This window comes from Rutidosis leptorrhynchoides, chromosome 1 (assembly GCF_046630445.1).
Source record: "Rutidosis leptorrhynchoides isolate AG116_Rl617_1_P2 chromosome 1, CSIRO_AGI_Rlap_v1, whole genome shotgun sequence".
Taxonomy (NCBI): Eukaryota; Viridiplantae; Streptophyta; class Magnoliopsida; order Asterales; family Asteraceae; genus Rutidosis; species Rutidosis leptorrhynchoides.
The window spans coordinates 673,361,851-673,381,874 of NC_092333.1; the positions used below are offsets into that span (position 1 = coordinate 673,361,851).

Genomic DNA, 20,024 nt, shown 5'->3' on the forward strand with positions numbered 1-20,024 from the left:
TTCAATAATAATCCACAGAACTTCTGTCTGCATAATAATTCATTCGAGGAATGTTTTGCTTGTGTCTATCTCGTCAAACATTTATAAAATCATTTCATGTATTCACAGTTCAAAATATATTTCAAAAGCATTTAATAAAGCAGTTATAAAAACAGCGCATGTATTCTCAGTCCCAAAAATATAAAGAGTAAAAGGGAGCAAATGAACTCACCATACTGTATTTTGTAGTAAAAATACATATGACGACATTGAACAATTGTAGGGTTGCCCTCGAATTCACGAACCTATATCATTTATATATATGTTAACACCTATAATTTTGTAGCCGAGCAAATTTATGTATTATTAGTGAATTAGTTGTTATTTTAATTATGTTTTTCATTAATAATCTAATTAATTACATTTATTAATATTTATTATAAAAATATAGTTATGTTATATGTAGTAAATATAGTTTTATATAACTAATAGTTTATTTGATAAAATAATATTGATAATAATAAATAAAAAGTTGTTTCATCCTATAATCATAATAATAATAGTTATAAAAATGATAATTTTTATAAAAGTGATGAATACTAATAATAATAATAGCTATAAAAATAATGATTTTACTAATAATAATAATAATAATACTAATATCTAAATTAATAACTATAATGATAATAATTCTCCTAATAATAATACTAATACTTATGATAATAATAATAAAAATAATAATGATAATAATAATAGTAATAATAACAAAAATTTTATTAATAATGATAAATGATAACACTTCATTTATATCTCATCTTATTTATAGTTTGCATTATAATCTTTAATTCATTCTTAACCAAATAATAATAATAATAATAATAATAATAATAATAATAATAATAATAATAATAATAATAATAATAATAATAATAATAATAATAATAATAATAATATTTAGTAACTACCTCAAAGAAAAAGTTCCAAAAATAGGTGCCCTTGCCCGGGCTCGAACCTGAGACCTCTCGGTTAAACCCAACACCCTAACCATCTACTCTGTTTGTATATTTCTGAAATTACTCGTATCCAATATATACTTAAACGATTTATTTATCAGTTTCATAACCTAGCCCAAGTCTACAACCAAGTTCACGGCCCAACTGACAACTAACGGCCCAATTACTTATTCTCGCCCAACAATAAAACTTAGAAGCCCTTATAATCAGTCCAGCAAGGGGAAAAGTTCAATAGCGGTAACCCAACAGAAGCCCATCTCGATTGTTAATTTTTATTAAAAATATTTGGAGTAGCCTAGATTCGAACTCAAGACCCCTTATCTACCAAACACGAACTTAACCACTGAACCGCCACTGTATTCTTGTAATAATCTGGACACTAAATTTTATTAACCTATAGAAGCTGTTGTTCATTATCCTCATCACAACTTCATCATCCTAATCTTTTATCTCGTCATTTATATTATAACTCACCATCATGAACATAATACGGTTATTAGCTCAGCTTCCTCACTGTCATCATCTTTACTTCTTCAAGTATCATTTTCGTTATCTCCTCACCTAGTAACATCACAAATATATACGGTATTCATCATCATCATCATCACGTTACCAACACAGCTTATCTTGTCTTTGTTTCAATCCAACAGGAACAACGAGTAGTCCTAGATTAATTCGGTCCAGCAGCAAGTTAAACAAATTCCTTATAATAATTCTTATATTCGTAATTAAGGTGCAAGTGGGGACTAGTTTTCATGTCCTATTTCGATCAGCTCAAAGACAAGAATAATAGTTAAATGTTTTTTTTAAAACCATCTAGTGGGTGAGTGGTTTATTATTTAATATGTGTGTCGGCCACACAAAGAGAAAAGAGCCAAAAAATAAATAATAAAGATGGCTAAAATATTCGCATTCGTTAGTTCATCGTTTTCTTTATAGAAAAACGAAACAGCAACAGTAGCAAAAAAAGGAGGTTAACAGGTGGCGGTTTAAGGTGTTTAACTAGGGGTAAACGAGAATAGTAGTATTAAACAAGAGGTGTTGTGGTTTTTTTTTTTATCGAGCAAGAAGAAGAATGAGTATCAATAGACTTTGATTATGGTGATTTGGGCTTTGGGACTGTAACGAGCAGCAGCATAGTAGTACTTAAGTGGTGTTTGAGAATAAGGAGACCAAGGTGGTGATGTGGTGTTAAGGTGATTGAAGGTGGTGGTTGACGGCTAGAAATAGTAGCAAGAGTATTTAAAGAGGATGGTGGTTGTTTGGTAATCATATCGCCAAAATGAAAAGGGTTTGAAAAGGGGTCAGAGGGTGGTGTTCATGTTGGAGGTGGGTTGAGGTGGCATGATGGTTTATGGTGTTGTGTATTGATGAAAAGTGGTGGCGGATTGGAGAACCCGAAGTGGGTTTTGTGAATGTGTGCTTTCATCTTTATATATGTACCTATATATATTTCTCATATCCTATATTATAGTTACAGCTAATGGCTATAGTATCATATTATAATATTATGTCAGAGATAAGTTATAAAGGAAAACAGTGAGAATCTTGAAGTAATCAAATTCACAATCACGGGTGGGATAATATGAAGTGTTTTATGATCTTTTTTCAAAATAGAAACAGCAAAATTAATTAGAAAAGGTTATTAGGTGGTTGTCTGAACATGAGTTGGATGGTGATGTTATCATAGATGTCGATAGAAAATAAATTAGGAGGAAAAGTGGTTTGTTTTGTTCTTGAATCAAACAAATAAAAATAGATGGTACATGTTGGATTTAATTTGTTAGTTAGTATTTAGTATTTATGTTTTGGTTATAATATTAATATTACTTGTTTATAAATTTTGAATTGGTGTTGTGATTACCGATTCACAAGGATTGAGGTAGGTAGTGGAGCACATGGGGTTGTCCATGAAATTCTCATTTGCACGTCTCTTTTGTTTGGTATATAAGTCCATGTATTGTAATCATTTAATCTAAATATCATAACAGTTAGCAGCCGGCCTCTTGTCCCAATTTCCATTCACAGAGTATTATATTTCGTTCCATTAAAAATTAGTGGCGGATAAACTTATTCAGAAAAATCCCAAATTTTTATTTTAAATAACTTTATTTATTTCAGTTATTATGGTATAAAATTTGTTCATTAACTATTTAAATAAAAAATTACATCAACTGTCCCTCTCATTTATGGGTAAAATATAAAAAGTGTTAAAATTAATTAATTAGATCCTAAATATGCTTTTAATAAGCCTACAACTTATATAACTCATTTTCGTATCACCGTTTATTTTAAAATTACATAAGTTTGAATTTAACTTGCTTAATATCTATCGAAACATCAAACGAGTATTACAATCATTTAATATTTATTTTTAATATATTTTATTTATATATATAGAGATATATTTTAAATAATAATTATTATAATATCCTATTTTTATTTTATTAATTTTTAATAACAACAATATATAATACTTCAAATTATATTTTGAATTATTATTTTTATATACATATACACATATCTATATACACTTAATTGTTCGTGAATATACGAGAGCAGTCGAAGGTCAATTGAATTCATAAAAATACTTTAAAATTTCTCGAGACTCAACTTTACAAACTTTGCTTATCGTGTCGAATTTATATAAAGATTAAGTTTAAATTTAGTCAAAAATTTCCGGGTCGTCACAGTACCTACCCGTTAAAGAAATTTCATCCCGAAATTTGAGTGAGGTGGTCATGGCTAACAGTAAAAATGTTTTCATGACAAATATGAGCTGATAATTAGAGTTTTATCATTATTGATTAATATAGATAAAACGATTCGATTATTCGAAGAGTACGAATGAAGCTATCACAAAAGAGTGAAATGAGAAAATAAAGATTTATCATAATTTTTGACGTAGCCACGTTTGAATTTAGGAAAATAAGGTTCGTTTTAACTTTTGACGTTGTCTCGATTGAATTCCGTTATTCAAGGGATTTAAAGAAAATCTTCGAAATCTAAAAGATTTGATTCTTCGGCGAATAAGGAAATTAAGATCTCTGTAATTAAATATGGATGATATGCCTCGATTACTCTGTCTGATATTCCCATTATAAGTTAAACTTTTTCCGTTCCATTATTTTCACCATTCATATACTTATTTTCTTAGTTTATACATCCAAAAGATTGTGAAAATGCTTAATCCCGTTCTAATCCTTGATATTCTCCTAATTATCATTTATGTCATCCTTCTTTTCAATCTTCCTCCAGAAAAATCTGTTTACTTCTACTATTACCTTGGGGTGATACTATTCTTAATTATACCGTGTCTTTATATTGCTATTCGTATTAATATCCACGGTTTGTAATCTCCGTGTTGTTATTGGGCTTTATATTTTCTCTTATATTTTGAAGTTCTTTACCTTTTTATTATCTTCTCGACCTCTAGTAAAGCGAGTAACGGTCCAGAATTCGTAAGTATGGAATTTCGAATAGACTTAATGTTCCAAACAAGAGAGAACGTAATCGCATGATTTGATTTGTCAAATTACCAGAATTACTGAGAATAGAACTATCAAGAATATACTTTCTTGATATGTTCAGAAGTTAAACAGAATGAAAGAGTTATGTGACATGGCACGTGATGACGTTATGATCCGTGAATCATCACGTTCCATTAGAAACTCAGCATGACTTACTGTAATATAATCACGTTGATCAAGTGTCATTATATTATACTAACTCATGCATCAATTTCCAACACTATTTCAAAATCATTCAAACTCGAATTTTAAAGAAATTCAGAAACTAAAGTAGTTTCCTTTATGATGTAATATAGATAGTACGAAGAGATAAATAATTTCGAACGAGGATATTTATGAAAATATCTTCAGAAATATCGAAGATATTTATGATGATATTTTGAAATTTCTAAGTTCGATTGTTGATGAAGAAAGATTTTCCGCAAAATTTTAATTTGAGTACGGGGCAAGATATTCGTTGAAGGTTTCATCGGATCCAGAATTACCTGGATTCTTTGAATATATGGTATGGTCCTTGTATTTGTCCTTGGTCTCCTTCGTGGTTAGCTCAATCTGTTTTCCAGTTCTAACTTTTTTGAGCTTTTCCAACATACTACTCTTTATCATCAAACTTCCGACGATTAAGGTCGTTTACGGTTGCCTACAGTTTATGCTGCTTCATTCAGCTTTTTCAAAGTTCAATGTATTGATTCGTAGGCTGAGTGCTTTTCAAAATTTCAGAATTGAAGATTGTAATTCTAGGATATAATTGTTATATGTATACATATAACTATTGATGTAGAAATGCTACGAGATTCGAAATACTGATTGCTGATTCTCGGTAATTGATATAGCAATTCTCGTTATAAGATGCGGATGAGTACATGATAGGGTTTTAATGAACAAATATAATAGTTTCTTCAGAGAGACTTAATCCGATGAGTAATGAAGTTGCTGATAAATTTCTGCTAATGTGGTGAGGTATAAACGGTTCCCCGGTAATGATTACGAAAGGCAACTTAAATATCAAAGTTATAGTAGAGTTCATTCGAATGAAAATTCGAAATGGATTTGCTGAAGCTGTGACAAGATTAGCTACTTGGGAAAAGGATTGCAAAGTTATTTTTCGGTAATACGATGCCAAAGGAGCTAGCACAGATACATGTTAAACGTTTACTCAAGTTCTGAGTGTTTTCAGGTGCATAACTTTGTGCATCAATCTTTTCTTCCGTAGATGAAGTGCGGTTGGTTTATCCTCTCAATTGAGGTGTTTTCAAGAATAATGAAAGATTGAAACGCAGATTGTAATCGTCAAGATACAAATGAAGTTTAAGATGAAATCAAGTGGCAAACTTGAAGAATTGTTTAGTTTCATATGTTATAATCAATATTTTAATTCATTTTAATTGTCCAATGTTATTAGTCCACAGTCGATAATCCACAGTTAACAGTCCAATAATTCATATATAGTTTAATATATAATATTCGAATTAATTAATATGTATCGTGACCCGTGTACATGTCTCAGACTTGATCACAACTCAAAGTATATATATTATTTGAGAATCAACCTCAACCCTGTATAGAGAACTCGATCATTACTGCATATAGAGTGTCTATGGTAATTCCAAATAATATATATAGATGTGTCTATATGATATGTCAAAACCTTGTATACGTGTCTCGATATTTAAAGTGCATAAAATAATTACAGAAATTAAATGACGATAAATAAAATTGCGATAATTAAATTGCGATAAGTAAATGTAATACGGAATTAACAGTTAGCTAGGAACAGTTAGCTAGGATTTTGTTAGCGTGAATTCTTAACAAAATTCCTCATAGTTAATTTGTCTGTTTCTAACAAATTTTATTTTATCAAATGTTTCCTTCATTATGCCACTTGTTGGATTCTGATAGGTCAAAATCCAATTATGAAAAATTGAATGAAAATGATTATTCTGCGGTGAACGGATAAGTATATCGGTGATTGTATGTAGGATCGTAAATGATTGTTGAATCAGCTTCGAAGAATGTACAATGTAACTTATTAATGTGAAATCTAAGTATTCCTCGGGTATTACCTACCCGTTAAAATATTTTCACCATTAACAGTTTGTACGAAAGAATTTTTAATTACAATCTTTATGAAATTATATATACATATATATTTTCCTCAGATGTAATCATGAATTTAATGAGTTAATATGATATTAACTCATCTGATTTACCGTTAAAACAAGAATATATAATCTCTAAAACATTAGAGGTTACATAACCATCATGTTGAACGAAGATAAATGATGTAGAAAGTCATGTAGAAGGGTGATTATACTCGAGGTACAGAATGAGATGTTAAGGCATGGATTGTTGATGGTACGGGTGCTGTTACTGATGGTACTGTTGGTGCCGGTGATATTGCCGAAGTTGGTATGTTTTGTACCATATTTTCCAAGGCTACAACTCGGGCGCGAAGTTGGTGGACTTCTTCCATTATTTCGGGTTGATTGTCGGTCGGAACGAGCGGATGAATAAGGTTTAGAATTTTAGATAGAATACAATCGTGGTGAGATATTCGGGAAATGAGGGTGAAAATGGTGTTTCGGACTGGTTCGCCGGTAAGTGCTTCAGGTTCATTGCCAAGAGGTGAATTCGGTTGGTGGAAGGGATCGCCTTCTTCGCATCTTCATTGATTAAGTAACTACGAACCCATCAGATGAATTGGGAATGGCTGATTGGTTGATTCATTCTGGTGACGCTGCTTTCATATGGTGAACGCTTGATAACCGAACTAACAGGATGCATATATAATACTAAAATTCCATAAGTTACGGAGGAATCTACGGAAGTTGTCAAGCAAAGTCTACAGTAACAGATACGCTAAGGTATGAATTCTCAGATACGCTAGGATATGAATTTTGTCTATACACTATTCATGCAGTCAATGCAGTAAAACGTGTCTAGACTAAGAATGATAAGCAGGTAATTTCCGACAAGAAATGATAAACAAAACTTTTGACAAGCAGACACGGTCGAAGTCCAGACTCATTAATGCATCTAAACAACTATCAGTTAGACACACTAATGCAAGACCTAGTTCGCTAAGACCACTGCTCTGAAACCAACTGAAAGGACCCGTTCATATACAATATAAACGATTCACAATAGTTGATTACATCGTGAGGTAATTGACCTCTATATGATACATTTTACAAACATTGCATTCGTTTTTAAAAGACAAACTTTCTTTACATCGAAAGTTGATGGCAAGCATACTATTTCATAATATATCCAACTATAATCGACTTAATAATAATCTTGATGAACTCGATGACTCGAATGCAACATCTTTTGAAATATGTCATGAATGACTCCAAATAATATCTCTAATATGAGCAAATGCACAGCGGAAGATTTCTTTCATACCTGAGAATAAACATGCTTTCAAGTGTCAACCAAAAGGTTGGTGAGTTCATAAGTTTATCGTAAACAATAAAAATTCATCATTTTGATAGACCACAAGATTTAAATCCTGCATGGTACAAATGGGCCCGAATCCTATACCCACCTGTAATGAACATGCGATATCTTTTAAATACAGTACACCTTTATCGTGTACGAAATCATCTTTCATAAATCTTAGTAACCGTACACATATCTCGTGCACAAAAATAACATACACATAACCTGTGTATAAAATCATTCTCTCAATACATAACATTCATTTTTCATTCATTGCTTGGCTTGGTAACCGACCTTAACATATAATGCGCATAATAATATCCTCAAAACAGAACATCTCGTCTGTATAATAATCATATAAACTTCGAAGTACTAAACACCACGCCTACTAGCCCTTCCGTCTAGTGAACATTCTAGGTGGGGGTGTTAAACCCGGTAGCTACCTTTAGGATTCGCGTAATTAGGGCCATACCCGATTCTAATTCTTAGGTTACCAAGCAATAATAATCAGGGGGAAATATTCACAACAATTAGTGGCAATTATAACGTCCAACTAATTCAATAATAATCCATTCGAGGAATGTTTTGCTTGTGTCTATCTCTTCAAATATTTATAAAAGCATTTCATGTATTCACAGTTCAAAATATATTTCAAAAGCATTTAATAAAACAGTTATAAAAACAGCGCATGTATTCTCAGTCCCAAAAATATAAAGAGTAAAAGGGAGCAAATGAACTCACCATACTGTATTTTGTAGTAAAAATACATATGACGATATTGAACAATTGTAGGGTTGCCCTCGGATTCACGAACCTATATCATTTATATATATGTTAACACCTATAATTTTGTAGCCGAGCAAATTTATGTATTATTAGTGAATTAGTTGTTATTTTAATTATGTTTTTCATTAATAATCTAATTAATTACATTTATTAATATTTATTATAAAAATATAGTTATGTTATATGTAGTAAATATAGTTTTATATAACTAATAGTTTATTTGATAAAATAATATTGATAATAATAAATAAAAAGTTGTTTCATCCTATAATCATAATAATAATAGTTATAAAAATGATAATTTTTATAAAAGTGATGAATACTAATACTAATAATAATAATAATAATAATAATAATAATAATAATAATAATAATAATAATAGCTATAAAAATAATGATTTTACTAATAATAATAATAATACTAATATCTAAATTAATAACTATAATGATAATAATTCTCCTAATAATAATACTAATACTTATGATAATAATAATAATAAAAATAATAATGATAATAATAATAGTAATAATAATAAAAATTTTATTAATAATGATAAATGATAACACTTCATTTATATCTCATCTTATTTATAGTTTGCATTATAATCTTTAATTCATTCTTAACCAAATAATAATAATAATAATAATAATAATAATAATAATAATAATAATAATAATAATAATAATAATAATAATGATAAAATTTAGTAACTACCTCAAAGAAAAAGTTCCAAAAATAGGTGCCCTTGCCCGGGCTCGAACCTGAGACCTCTCGGTTAAACCCAACACCCTAACCATCTACTCTGTTTGTATCTTTCTGAAATTACTCGTATCCAATATATACTTAAACGATTTATTTATCAGTTTCATAACCTAGCCCAAGTCTACAACAAAGTTCACGGCCCAACTGACAACTAACGGCCAAATTACTTATTCTCGCCCAACAATAAAACTTAGAAGCCCTTATAATCAGTCCAGTAAGGGGAAAATTTCAATAGCGGTAACTCAACAGAAGCCCATTTCGATTGTTAATTTTTAATAAAAATATTTGGAGTCACCTAGATTCGAACTCAAGACCCCTTGTCGACCAAACACGAACTTAACCACTGAACCGCCACTGTATTCTTGTAATAATCTGGACACTAAATTTTATTAACCTATAGAAGCTGTTGTTCATTATCCTCATCACAACTTCATCATCCTAATCTTTTATCTCGTCATTTATATTATAACTCACCATCATGAACATAATTCGATTATTAGCTCAGCTTCCTCACTGTCAACATCTTTACTTCTTCAAGTATCATTTTCGTTATCTCCTCACCTAGTAACATCACAAGTATATACGGTATTCATCATCATCATCATCACGTTGCCAACACAACTTATCTTGTCTTTGTTTCAATCCAACAGGGACAACGAGTAGTCCTAGATTAATTCGGTCCACCAGCAAGTTAAAAAAATTCCTTATAATAATTCTTATATTCGTAATTAAGGTGCAAGTGGGGACTAGTTTTCATGTCCTATTTCGATCAGCTCAAAGACAAGAATAATAGTTAAATGTTTTTTTTAAAACCATCTAGTGGGTGAGTGGGTTTATTGTTTAATATGTGTGTCGGCCACACAAAGAGAAAAGAGCCAAAATAAAAAAAAATAAAAAAAATAAAAAAAAATAAAGATGGCTAAAATATTTGCATTCGTTAGTTCATCGTTTTCTTCATAGAAAAATGAAACAGCAACAATAGCAAAAAAAGGAGGTTAACAGGTGGCGGTTTAAGGTGTTCAACTAGGGGTAAACGAGAATAGTAGTATCAAACAAGAGGTGTTGTGGTTTTTTTTTTTTTTTTTATCGAGCAAGAAGAAGAATGAGTATCAATAGACTTTGATTATGGTGATTTGGGCTTTGGGACTGTAACGAGCAGCAGCATAGTAGTACTTAAGTGGTGTTTGAGAATAAGGAGACCAAGGTGGTGATGTGGTGTTAAGGGGATTGAAGGTGGTGGTTGACGGCTAGAAATAGTAGCAAGAGTATTTAAAGAGGATGGTGGTTGTTTGGTAATCATATCGCCGAAATGAAAACGGTTTGAAAAGGGGTCAGAGGGTGGTGTTCATGTTGGAGGTGGGTTGAGATGGCATGATGGTTTATGGTGTTGTGTATTGATGAAAAGTGGTGGCGGATTGGAGAACCCGAAGTGGGTTTTGTGAATGTGTGCTTTCATCTTTATATATATACCTATATATATTTCTCATATCCTATATTATAGTTATAGCTAATGGCTATAGTATCATATTATAATATTATGTCAGAGATAAGTTATAAAGGAAAACAGTGAGAATCTTGAAGTAATCAAATTCACAATCACGGGTGGGATAATATGAAGTGTTTTATGATCTTTTTTCAGAATAGAAACAGCAAAAGTAATTAGAAAAGGTTATTAGGTGGTTGTCTGAACATGAGTTGGATGGTGATGTTATCATAGATGTCGATAGAAAATAAATTAGGAGGAAAAGTGGTTTGTTTTGTTCTTGAATCAAACAAATAAAAATAGATGGTACATGTTGGATTTAATTTGTTAGTTAGTATTTAGTATTTATGTTTTGGTTATAATATTAATATTACTTGTTTAGAAATTTTGAATTGGTGTTGTGATTACCGATTCACAAGGATTGAGGTAGGTAGTGGAGCACATGGGGTTGTCCATGAAATTCTCATTTGCACGTCTCTTTTGTTTGGTATATAAGTCCATGTATTGTAATCATTTAATCTAAATATCATAACAGTTAGCAGCCGGCCTCTTGTCTCAATTTCCATTCATAGAGTATTATATCTCGTTCCATTAAAAATTAGTGGCGGATAAACTTATTCAGAAAAATCCTAAATTTTCATTTTAAATAACTTTATTTATTTCAGTCATTATGGTATAAAATTTGTTCATTAACTATTTAAATAAAAAATTACATCAACTGTCCCTCTCATTTATGGATAAAATATAAAAAGTGTTAAAATTAATTAATTAGATCCTAAATATACTTTTAATAAGCCTACAACTTATTGATAATGCTAAAAACGAACATATATTTCATAGCATTATCCCTCAAGAAAGACAAGCTTTTAGTTGCAATTGTTCTATTTACAAGTAATATTCGTTTAAATAATAAAAGGTGAAGACAAAAGGCAGATTCGACGATTTGAAGACGCAAATGACCAAAAAGCTCAAAAGTACAAAGTACGATCCAAGAGGTTCAATTTATTGATGAGAAGCGTCTAGAAATGACAAAAGTACAAGTTACAAAACGCAAAGTACAAGATATTAAATTGTACGCAAGGACGTTCGAAAATCCGGAACCGGGACCTAAGTCAACTTTCAACGCACGACGCAACGGAGCGAAAATTACAAGCCAACTATGTATATAAATATAAAATAATATATAAATAATTCTTAAAATTATGGGGGATGATTCTCACACACACTTTTTTGATCCTTACACACCTATTTTAACCTTTTACTCTTCAAATAATACTCAATTGGTGTGTGAGAATCAAAAAAGTGTGTGTGAGAATCATCCCCCTAAAATTATATATATATATATATATATATATATATATATATATATATATATATATATATATATATATATATATATATATATATATTATATTTATTTATTAAAAAAATCCGTCGGTAAGCTAGGAGCCAAACTTGGATGAGCTGTAATCCACCACTCCGCGATCGTGGAGCTGTGAAGGAGAAACCCTTCGAGATCGCGGAGCACACCAAAAACTGAAATGGGACCTATAAAAGGCAACGCATTCGATCGAAATTTTTACACCTTCTTTCCATTTCATATACGTAAAAGATATATATATATATATATATATATATATATATATATATATATATATATATATATATATATTTATAATTTATAATTTTAATTTAAGATTAATAATAATAAGGTTATGTTAGCGAATGTTTTAAGGTTTTAAGTCGAAATTTTGTCCGTGTAACGCTACGCTATTTTTAATCATTGTAAGTTATGTTCAATTTTTTTTTAATTTAATGTCTCGTAGATAAGTTATTATTATGCTTATTTAATGCCGAAGTAATCATGATGTTGGGCTAAATACTAAAATTGGGTAATTGGGCTTTGGACCATAATTGGGGTTTGGATAAAAGAACGACACTTGTAGAAATTAGACTATGGGCTATTAATGGGCTTTATATTAACTAAATGATACCTCATTAATTTAATATATAGACTTATAATTTGACGTATTTATATATAACCACATACGCTTAATCGGGTATGGTGGGCGGGATATTTATAAATACCAATAATTGTTCATTTTACCGGACACGGAACTGGATTAATAGTTAATAGACTTGTTGAAACAGGGGTGGATTACATTCAAGGGTAATTGGTGTAATTGTTAACAAAGTAGTAAAACCTTGGTTTACACGCAGTCGATAACCTGGTGTATTCATTAAATAAAGTATTAAGACCTTGTTACAATTCGAATCCCCAATTAGTTGGAATATTTGACTTCGGGAATAAGAATAATTTGACGAAGACTTTCGCACTTTATGATTATGACTGATGGACTATTATGGACAAATCCGTATGGACATATCGAATAATCCAGGACAAAGGACAATTAACCCATGGTAATAAAACTAAAATCAACACGTCAAACATCATGATTACCGAAGTTTAAATAAGCATAATTTATTTATTTCATATTTAATTGCACTTTTAATTATCGTACTTTTATTTATTGCACTTTTAATTATCGTACTTTTTAATTATCACAACTTTTATTTACTGTCATTTTATTTATCGCACTTTTATTTATCGCAACTTTAATTATTGTCATTTACTTTATGCTTTAAATTAAGTCTTTTATATTTTACATTAGGTTTTAACTGCGACTAAAGTTTTAAAATCGACAAACCGGTCATTAAACTGTAAAAACACCCTTTTATAATAATAATACTACATATATATATTTATATATTTACAAATATAGTTTTAAAAAAAATATAGCGTTAAACTTGGTTAGTTCCCTGTGGACGAACCGGACTTACTAAAAACTACACTACTGTACGATTAGGTACACTACCTATAAGTGTTGTAGCAAGGTTTAGGTATATCCACTCTATAAATAAATAAATCACTTATGTAAAATTGTATCGTATTTCATAGTAAATATATAACTATTTCGTATACACCTCCTCGCGCACATCAAGTATTTTTGGCGCCGCTGCTGTGGACAGCCGAAGCGAAACGCTATATAAAAAAAAGGATTTTTATTAGGTTTTAATTAGTTTTGTAAAAATACGTTTTTAAATATTAAAATTCAAAAACATAAAAAGAAAAAAAATATATATTTATTTTTAAAAGTTTGTTCAAAATATATAATATATAAAATTATAAAGTAATTTTATTTCTAGTTTAGTTTTTAAAATTAAGTTTTTATTTAATTTATATAAATATTTTATATAAATATCAAAAACAGAAAAATAATAATTAAAACTGAGAATTGGGCCGAAACCCGTCGAAGCCCAACACTATTTTTATTTAAATATCGAAGTGGGCTGAACTGTTTTTAGCCCAATAATGAGTCCAGTAATATTTTACTCCGCTATCTCGGAGGAGAAAAGGCAGAGAGCTACGAGATCGCGTAGCACCATCTGACATGCCTGGTTTGACCTAATTCTGCATTAATTACGGAGTATTATTAATTATTATTTATTATAAACCCTAATTAGTTAATTATTATTATAATTTAGTTTTAGTTTTTAATTAAATAGTAATATTGAGTTTTAATTAGTATTATTAAATATATAAATTAATACTTTTATAAAATAAATATAAAGATAATATTTTTATAAAAATAAATAATTTTATCATTTTTAGCTTCTTTTTATAAATTGTATATTTTTATTGTTTAATTCGTAATATTGTATATTTTTATCGTTCGTAACTAGTTTTAATTTCTAGTATTTTGCCGTAGTTTATTTTTATTTCTAGATTTTTTAGGTTTTGCCGTAAAATCCCTTAAGTGCTTTTTCTTTAGACTAAGATTTAGGTGCTTTAGAATTTTGCGACATTGTTTATAAATTTTAGTGCCTTTTAAGTTACGACGTGCTACTTTCTTTTTATTTTTCGACCTTTTATTTTTCGACATTTTTCGACGCGTAATCTTTTTCTTTCTTATTTCTCGACGCTCTAGTTTATAGGACATAGAATTTTTTCTATTTCTTCTCTAAAATTTCAAAACGAAAAATTATTTTAAGTGGTTAAATTGATAGACATCCATTTTCTGGTTCGTAGTAATAGTTGGATTTGTACGTGGACCGGGTTATTGGAGCCAAACAGTACTCAATTATATTGAGACCAAACGAATCCTGCCCCTCCGCTGCATCTTTTGGCTATTCGAAACGTAGGCAAAATCAGAAAAGTCTATTAATTTGATAACTTATATAATTTTTCTTATTTTTATAACTAATAGGATATTCAGTGAATGCACCGAGCAAAACGTTCACCACCTTTTGTACGTTCACCACCTGTAACTCGATCAAGACATCTAGCAAATATTGTCGCCGTTGATTTTTCTTTAGAATCGTCATCCAGTCAACAAGTACTCCAATTCAAATTTCCGATAATCCATTTTTTGAACCCGACCTCACAATTGAGAATCCAGAGGATATTCAGGGACAATTCAGAGATCCTGAACCATTAATCTTTCCTCCGGAACCACCAATCATTCGAACAGAGATTGTAGAGGAACCTACTATTAAATCAGAATCCTATAGTGATTCAGATTCAACAAATTCAATCATGGAGAATCTGGAACCTCTAAGTATGGAAGACCGAATGAGAGCTAAACGTACTGGCCAAGGTTACACAATTACTCAACCTGACATAAATGCGCCAGATTATGAAATTAAAGGACAAATCCTACACATAGTAACTAATCAATGCCAATTTAGTGGTGCACCGAAGGAAGATCCAAATGAACATCTTCGTACATTAAATAGGATCTGCACTCTATTTAAAATAAGAGAAGTGGAGGATGAACAGATATATCTCATGTTATTTCCCTGGACTTTAAAGGGAGAAACCAAAGATTGGTTAGAATCGTTACCTGAAGGGGCGATTGATACATGGGACATTTTAGTTGAAAAATTTCTTAAACAATTCTTTCCTGCATCTAAAGCCGTAAGACTTCAAGGAGAAATTGTTACGTTCACACAAAAGCCAAATGAAACTCTATATGAGGCGTGGAAAAGATTTGGAAAGTTATTAAGAGGATGTCCGCAACATGGTTTAGACACTTGTCAAATAGTACAAATATTCTACCAAGGATGCGACATCACTACAAGAAAAGACATCGATATAGCAGCTGGTGGTTCCATTATGAAGAAAACAGCAACTGACGCTTATAAAATTATTGATAACACTGCTTCCCACTCACATGAGTGGCACCAAGAAAAAGATATCGTTAGATCATCTAAAACGGCTAGAGCCGATTCTAGCCATGACTTAGATTCCATTTCCGCAAAGATAGATGCTGTCGAGAGACGAATGGAAAAGATGACTAAAGATATTCACTCAATACGAATTAGTTTTGAGCAGTGTGGAGGACCACATTTGACAAAAGATTGTCTCAGTATTGAACTAACAATGGAACAAAGAGAGAATGTTTCATACATAAACCAAAGGCCTGGAAATAATTATCAGAATAATTATCAACCGCCCAGACCAAACTACAATCAAAACCAAAATTATAACCGAAATGTTCCATATAACAACCAACAAGGTCCTAGCAATCAACAAGTATCCAATAATACTTACAATCAGCAAAGACCTATTTTTCCAATTAAACCACAACAAACCGATGATAAAAAGACAAATTTAGAAGATATGATGTCGAAGCTAGTTGAATCTCAAACGCAATTTTTCACATCTCAGAAACAAACCAATGAACAAAATGCTCAAGCATTTAGAAATCAACAAGCTTCGATTCAAAATTTGGAACAAGAAGTAAGCAACCTAGCAAGGTTGATAGGTGAAAGAAAACCGGGAAGTTTACCTAGTGATACAAATGCTAACCCCTGGAATGAAACAGCTAAAGCCATTACCATAAGAAGTGGTATTACACTTAAACCACTTGAAATACCTGTAATTTCTGATGAAGCTATTCCTACTCCACAAGAACCACAGTCTGAGCAAGATAAGGAAACAGAATCGGTAGTTGAAAAGGTTAATGAAGATAACACAATTAAGGCTAAACCTTATGTTAAACCATACCAACCACCACTTCCTTACCCGAGTAAATTGAGAAAAGAGAGACTTGAAGCCGAGCAATCCAAATTCTTGGATATGTTTAAACAAATAAATGTAAATCTTTCTTTCATTGATGTAATTTCAGGAATGCCTAGATATGCTAAATTTCTGAAAGATTTAATCACAAATAGAAAGAAAATGGAAGAACTCTCGGCTGTTACAATGAATGCTAATTGTTCTGCAGTGCTGTTGAATAAGATACCAGAAAAATTATCTGATCCAGGAAGTTTCACAATTCCATGTTTTCTGGGTAGTCTTAGTTCAATAGAAGCATTGGCAGACTTAGGTGCTAGTATAAATTTAATGCCGTATACACTATACGCTAAACTAGACCTTGGAGAATTGAAACCAACACGAATAAGTATACAACTAGTCGATCGATCAGTAAAATATCCTAGAGGGATAATGGAAAACATGCTAGTTAAAGTTGGTACTTTAGTATTTCCAGTAGATTTTGTTATTCTGGATATGGAAGAAGATTCTCGAGTTCCTCTCATATTAGGAAGACCATTCTTAAATACGGCTAAAGCAATAATAGACATGTTTGGTAAAAAACTGACCCTAAGTATAGAGGACGAGAGTGTTACCTTTTCTGTTGATAAAGCCATGCAACAACCGCAATCTGCAGATGATACATGTTATTATATTCAAACTATAGATTCACATGCAGAATTATTAGAAGAATTTCCAGAATTATAAGGAACAGGAGAATGTTCTTTAGGAGAAGGAACTGAACCAATTAATGAAGCTGAAATGTTAGCTACACTTATGGTTAATGGATATGAACCAACAACATAAGAAATTCAAATGCTAAAAGAAGAAGACATATATCGATATAAATCATCGATAGAAGAACCACCGACATTAGAGTTAAAGCCACTTCCAACCCATTTGGAATATGCTTATTTACATGGTGAATCTGAATTACCGGTAATAATCTCGTCTTCTCTTACAGAAAATGAAAAATCTCAACTCATTTCTGTGCTAAAAGCTCATAAACCAATTATTGCATGGAAGATTCATGACATTAAAGGCATAAGTCCTTCGTATTGCACACATAAAATCTTTATGGAAGAAGGTCATAAAACGTATGTGCAACGCCAACGAAGACTAAATCCTAATATGCAAGATGTTGTTAAGAAAGAAATTATTAAACTGCTAGATGCAGGTTTAATTTATCTAATTTCTGATAGTCCATGGGTAAGCCCAGTTCAATGCATACCTAAGAAGGGTGGCATGACTGTCATCACAAATGAGAAAAATGAGCTTATTCCTACTAGGACGGTAACAGGATGGCGTGTTTGTATTGATTATAGAAAATTAAATGACGCCACTAGAAAAGATCACTTTCCCTTACCTCTTGTTGATCAAATGTTGGAAAGATTAGCCGAAAATAGTTACTATTGTTTTCTTGATGGTTTTTCCGGATACTTTCAAAATTCCAATAGCACCTGAGGACCAAGAGAAAACCACATTCACGTGCCCTTATGGTACTTTTGCCTACAAACGCATGTCATTCGGACTTTGCAACGCCCCTGCAACCTTTCAAAGGTGCATGATGGCGATTTTTCACGACATGATAGAAGAATGCATGGAAGTTTTCATGGATGACTTTTCAGTCTTCGGTGATACATTTGAATCATGTCTAGTTAATCTTGAATGAATGCTTATTAGATGCGAACAATCAAATCTAGTACTTAATTGGGAGAAATGCCATTTCATGGTTAAAGAAGGCATCGTTCTTGGTCATAAAATTTTAAAGGAAGGAATTGAAGTGGATAGAGCTAAAGTAGATGTAATTGCTAAACTTCCACATCCCACCAATGTTAAAGGAGTTAGGAGTTTTCTAGGGCATGCCGGTTTTTACCGACGTTTCATAAAAGATTTTTCTAAAATTGCCACTCCTATGAATAAACTCCTAGAAAAGGATGCTCCATTCATCTTTTCAGATGAATGTATCAAATCTTTTAATATTCTTAAAGAAAAACTCACTAATGCGCCGATCATGATAACTCCAAATTAGAATCTACCGTTTGAACTCATGTGCGATGCAAGTGATTTTGCAATGGAAGCCGTTTTAGGACAAAGGATTGAAAAACGATTTCAACCTATATATTATGCTAGTAAGACATTACAAGGAGCACAAACGAATTACACAACTACTGAAAAAGAACTCCTTGCTATTGTCTTTGCTTTTGACAAATTTCGTTCATATCTCGTTCTAGCTAAAACGGTGGTCTATACCGACCATTCTGCTCTTAGATACCTATTTTCGAAACAAGATGCTAAACCAAGATTAATCCGTTGGATCTTACTCTTATAAGAGTTAGATATTGAAATCCGAGATAAAAAGGGAGCAGAAAATCTCGCCGCTGATCATCTTTCTCGTCTTGAAAATCCTGAATTAAAAGTTCTAAATGAATCGGCCATACAAGACAACTTTCCTGATGAATATTTATTGAAGATAGATTATAATGAAATTCCATGGTTTGCAGATTATGCAAACTACTTAGTATGTGGATTCCTTGAAAAAGGATTATCGTACCAAAAACGAAAGAAATTCTTTATTGATATAAAACACTATTTCTGGGAAGATCCACATTTATTAAAAAGTTGTCCCGATAGAATAATACGCTGATGTGTATTCGGAGATGAAGCTAGTCAAATTTTAAACCATTGTCACACAGGACCAACATGAGGGCATTATGGGCCTCAACTTACAGCAAGAAATGTTTACTATGCTGGATTCTATTGGCCTACAATTTTCAAAGACACACACCTTCTTTGCAAATCCTCTGATGCTTGTCAAAGGGCCGGAAAAATAAGTCAACGTGATGAAATGCCATAAAATGTCATTCAAGTATGTGAAGTATTTGACATTTGGGGTATTGACTTTATGGGTCCATTTCCAAAATCTCATAAT

The 20,024-nt window shown here is 31.2% G+C and overlaps 1 non-coding gene across 1 annotated transcript; it reads right to left on the reverse strand.

Annotated features, from left to right (window-relative positions):
- Window positions 1-15,976: 15,976 nt before the first annotated feature.
- Window positions 15,977-16,083, reverse strand: LOC139887201 (small nucleolar RNA R71). The gene has a single exon (XR_011773040.1). It is a non-coding gene; the product is annotated as a small nucleolar RNA R71 (small nucleolar RNA).
- Between the last annotated feature and the right edge of the window lie 3,941 nt (window positions 16,084-20,024).